Raw genomic sequence first — 5,432 nt, forward strand, 5'->3', positions numbered from 1 at the left:
AAAAACAATCGGCACAAAGTAACTTTTAAAATATATCTGTAAAATATAATAACAATTCTGTGACGAATAATGTACCCATCATCTAATCAGCTCTACTTTGAAGGCCTCAATCACATTTCTTTTCCTGGCCTTTCTGACATAAGTGCTATTTTGGATTTTGGTTTATTATTACTTTTTTTTAAAATGTTTTATCACACTCATTTGCATCCTAAACAACGTATTTAGTTTGCAACTTAATGGACTTCACATGTATGGAATCTTCCTCTGTAGGTTCAATGTTGTCAGTTCTTTTGGTCAATATGTATGTACTTCCTGATATTCTTTAATGTTGTGGGTAGTAGGAGTGATTCTTTCCTCTGAGGTATGATAATCTATTGTATAAATAATTCTATTTCCTCTGTGAAATGTCTCTCAGGTCTTCTAACTTTTGGGGAGAAGGGACTGTCTGTCTTTCCATTGTTGATTTGCTTGAGTTATTTATATCTTTACATATTTTGGATTTGAATACTTTGTTATTTGTCAATATACATGTTGTAAATATCTTCTCCCTGTGGATGGTTTGCTTTTCCCCCTTTGATGGTAACTTTATATAATACTGAGGGTTTTTGTTTTGTTTTGTTTTTTGTTTTTGTGAGACAGAGTCTTGCTCTGTCACCAGGCTGCAGTGCAATGGTGTGATCTCGGCTCATTGCAACCTCCGCCTCCTGGGTTCAAATGATTCTCCTGTCTCAGCCTCCTGAGTAGCTGGGACTACAGGCACTCACCACCATACCCAACTAATTTTTGTATTTTCAGTAGAGACAGGGTTTCGCCATGTTGGCCAGGCTGGTCTTGAACTCCTGACCTCAGGTGATCCACCCGCCTCGGCCTCCTAAGGTGCTGGGATTACAGGCATCAGCCACCGCGCCCAGCAATACTGAGTTTTCTGATCCAAGGACAAGATGAGTCTTTGCCTTTATTCATATTTTTTTGTTCTTGGTAGAGTTTTATAGCTTTTTTCATATGCATTTTTTTCACTCAAACTTTTTTTGTTTATTCTTAGTTAAATTATTTTTTATAATATCTAATAGGTTATTTTTGCTTTTATATTTTCAAATTAATTGTTTTGTTTTTTGTACATTGATTATGTGATCCTCTACCTTACTGAGTTACCGTATTTCTTTTCCTTATGAAATATTGTTACAGCAAAAAAAATTTTCATTATTATAGATAAATGGTTAAATAATCCATGTTACATCTTTACATACACTATGGAATATAATACAGTGGTTAAAAAGAATAGGTAGGTTGATAAGTACTGACTTGAAAGATCCCTATTCCATACTGGTAAGTGAAATAAAACATTTACAGAATAATATTGTAATTATGTTGTGAATTTACTAAAGAAAATACAGAAAACGGCCAGGCGCGGTGGCTCATGCCTGTAACCCCAGCACTTTGGGAGGCCTAGGCGGGTGGATCACGAAGTCAGGAGATTGAGACCATCCTGGCTAACACGGTGAAATCCCATCTCTACTAAACAAAATGCAAAAAATTAGCCAGGCGTGCTGGCAGGCGCCTGTAGTCCCAGCTACTCAGAAGGCTGTGCCAGGAGAATAGTGTAAACCCCGGGAGGCGAAGCTTGCAGTGAGCCAAGATTGCACCACTGCACTCCAGCCTGGGCAACAGAGCAAGACCCCATATCAACAACAACAAAAAAATAAAATACAAAAAACGAACAAAACTTAATGGAGTCTACAAGTAAGTTCCTATATAAAAATTTTTCAAGTTGTACATTTAAAAATTGAGCAATGGATTTTATGCAAATTATACCTAAATTTAATAATGGATAGCATGTATGTTTTCATGTGTATATAAAAATACATAAAACTCAGTCTGGAATAATACACACCCTACTTTTGGCAGCGGTTTCCTCTATTTTTCCTCTGCATACTTCTGTATTATTTGAATATTTTTAAAAGGAGAATGCATTAATTGGATATCTAATAAATAAAAAATACAACATTTTTATTTAAGTCAATAAAATAAATAATCGATCAATTAATAAACAAAATTAACACACAACAAATACACTTTGGAAGAAAACAATCTGCTGAGAATCTATGTAGAGATATACTCATCTTCACTCTTGGGAAGCATCTCAGAACTATGCTTTCTCTATTTTTGCCTTTCTAAAAAGAAGTTTACAGTAAGTCACCAGTTAACTTCTGTAAGGGGTCTTTCCACTATCCTTATCACCATCCAGCCTGATAGCTGCATGCGGAAGTGTGATGTGAACACCACAGCCACCCTATGAGATGCCTGACCCCACTCTAGGGAGACGGGGTTTACAGGCACTAGGCACTTGCCTGAAGGAGATGCCTCATTCTCTCCCACATCTACGGTGGCATGGAGATAATGCAGCTGCCATATATATACACAAATATATATATGTTTATATGTGTGTGTATATATTATATACCACACACACACACATATATATATATATATTTTTTTTTTTTTTATGAGATGGGGTCTCACTCTGTCACCCAGGCTGGAGTGCAGTGGCACAATCTCACCTCACTGCAAACCTCTGCCTCCCAGGTTCAAGCCATCTTCCCACCTCAGCCTCCCGAGTAGCTTGGACCACAGGTATGCGCCACCACACCCAGCTAATTTTTGTATTTTTGGTAAAGACGTGGTTTTGCCATGTTGCCCAGACTGGTCTCAAACTCCTGAGCTCAAGCAATCTGCCTGTCTCAGCCCCCCGAATTGCTAGGATTACATGCATGAGCCACCGTGCCTGGCCAACTGCTAGATATTAATATGCAGTGCCTGTATGCTCAGTGTGATTTTAAAAAGCAATAAATAAGAAAAATTCAGGTTATAATAATCTAATACCAAACTGGCAACGATTTATCTAATGACTCTACATAATATTGGCATGGGGTGAAGGAGCAGTGCTGACAGATGGAGCTGGAGAAGTTAGCAGACGCCAATAGAGACAGAGCTTTGTCAAACACATTAGGGAGGTTATCCCAAGGACAAGGGCAAGCTAGTAATGGGCCTCAGTCAGGACATCACCTCCTCTGACTGCTCTAAGGGGAACACACTGAGAGGCAACCAGACTGGAAGTGAATTGAGCAGTTAGGAAATCTGGGCAAGATATTTTCACCTCCTAGAACCATGAGATAGCACTGGGGATGGAGACAAGTGGGTGGGTAGAGGGATATTGAAGAGAGAGATCTGGCTGGGCACTGTGGCTCACGCCTATAATCCCAGGACTTTGGGAGGCCAAGGTGGGCAGATCACTAGAGGTCAGGAGTTCGAGACCAGCCTGGCCAACATGGTGAAACCCTGTCTCTACTAAAAGTACAAAGTCAGCTTGGTGTGATCGCACACACCTGTAATCCCAGCTACTCAGGAGGCTGAGGCAGGAGGTTGTGGTGAGCCGAGATTGCACCACTGCACTCCAGCCTGGCAACAGAGTGAGAATCCATCTCAAAATAAATAAATAAATAAAATAAACAGAGAGAGAGAGAGAGAGAGATCTGACAGGTCTTGGTGATCAATTTCATATATCCTGGAAAGGAGGATGGGGTGATGGCGGTCCCTGTATTAGCTAGGGTTCAATCAGTAAAGCAGAACCCTAGGCATTGTGGAAAAAAGGATTTATTGTTAAAATTAGTTTGTGGGAGAAGCTGGTCAACTAAACATCTGGGAAGAGGAGTTGGGGCATCAGGGAAGTCCCCATCCAGTCAGTCTGAGAAGCCAGGGACATCCAGACCAGATGCCCAAACTGGACCATGAAGGAGAAGCTGATAGGGAAGTCTAGAGGAAATGTTTGCTTCTGTGGGCCCACAGACAGGTGCCAGCTAATAGGCCCGGGGCTGCTATTGGTCAGCAAGACCTGGAGCTGGAGGAAAACCTGGAGGTAGAGTAGTGGGGAACAAAGGACAAACAGAAACCTGCTAGGCACTTCGGCATCTGTGGGTGAACTCATTGGATGATGATAGCATTCCAATATAAACCCCTAAGTTTTAAATATTAAGATTCCCTTCTTGGCCAAATTTAACCTGGAACCACACAGGAAAAGAAATTCTCTGAGACATTCCAGTTAAACTAAGTCGATGATCAAAGAAGATTCTGGAGGAAAGGTTAGTGAGTTCCATTTTGAACATGTTGACTTTGATACCTCTTCAGGGAGATATCTAGTTGACAGTTGGGCTTGTCCAAACTTCTTCAGCATTCAGGCAACCTGCTCTAGGACTCTTGTTCTAACCCAGCCTTGGGGTGAGGGAGTGGCATGCAGCTGTGGATTAAAGATTTAGGAACTAAAGATATTAGCCAGGAGTGAAGGCTGGGGAAATAATTATAAAAGCCAGTCCAGTCAAGATCTACAACTCTCAGGCAGTTACCTGAGACAGCAAGATGGGGTGGGTAGGATCTACAGAGCAGATAGAGGAGGTGTCCTAGACAGATGGCCTGAGGTGCTGTAACACTGGGTCGGAAGACATCCCATCTGAACAGTAAGGATAGTCTCCTAAAATGGCTGTTTGAAAGTGCCACAACTTACAAAAACAATTGATAGTCACTCTTCTTACATTTTCATTTCTACTACATAGGCATAAGACAGTTTATTTATTTATTTTAAAGACAGGGTCTTGCTCTGTCACCCAGGCTGGAGCAGAATGGCACAATCATAGTTGACTGCAGCTGACTGCCTCAAACTCCTGGGCTCAAGTGACCCTCCTGCCTCAGTCTCCTGAGTAGCTAGCACTACAGGTGTGTGCAACAATGCTCAGCTAATTTTTCTTTTTTTTTCTTTTTTGTAGCGATGGGTCTCGATATGTTGCTCAGGCTGGTCTTGAACTCCAGGCCTCAAGCAATCCTCCTGTCTTGGCCTCCCAAAGTGCTGGGATTACAGACGTGAGCCCCTGCATCCAGCAGTAAGACAGTATATATATATTTATATTTATATGTAGAGACAGAAATGAAAGGCCTCACGTATTTATTACTGAACCCAGCCAACCAGTGCCTTCATAGCACACACAGAGAGAAAAAATATATTCCCAATAAAACATGTCCAACTATCCAGATAGCGGTAACATTTTCAGCTTAACATGGTAAGGTGGTCTTGACTTTCACACAACATAAATATGTGTGCCATCTCACGCGGAATTCCTTATAGACCCAGCCTGGTTCTTCTCCAATGTCTCCTTTTGAAGTTCTATCTGATTTTATGACCAGTTTTCATCTCAATCCACTGGGGAGTGGGACGATTTTGCTTCTGTTTCTTGGCCAGGAAACGCTTAATCCTGAAAGTTTTGTGAGAAGACATGGTGAGAAGCAGAGTCAAGCACACACCACGATGGCAGAGAAAGGAAGAGAGAGTAAGTAAGACAGTGTATTTAACAAATGCTCCTTCTTTCAGAAATTCCCAAGTTTACTTC

At 41.1% G+C, this 5,432-nt stretch overlaps 1 protein-coding gene and 1 pseudogene across 1 annotated transcript in view; one reads left to right on the forward strand and one right to left on the reverse strand.

Moving 5' to 3' along the window:
- The window catches only part of LOC126946724 (non-histone chromosomal protein HMG-17-like), a 1,084,902-nt gene that overhangs the window by 762,247 nt on the left and 317,223 nt on the right, over positions 1-5,432 (forward strand). The window lies entirely within an intron of this gene.
- Positions 5,033-5,372, reverse strand: LOC126946739 (60S ribosomal protein L39-like; annotated as a pseudogene).

The sequence above is a fragment of the Macaca thibetana genome, chromosome 2 (assembly GCF_024542745.1).
Source record: "Macaca thibetana thibetana isolate TM-01 chromosome 2, ASM2454274v1, whole genome shotgun sequence".
NCBI lineage: Eukaryota > Metazoa > Chordata > Mammalia > Primates > Cercopithecidae > Macaca > Macaca thibetana.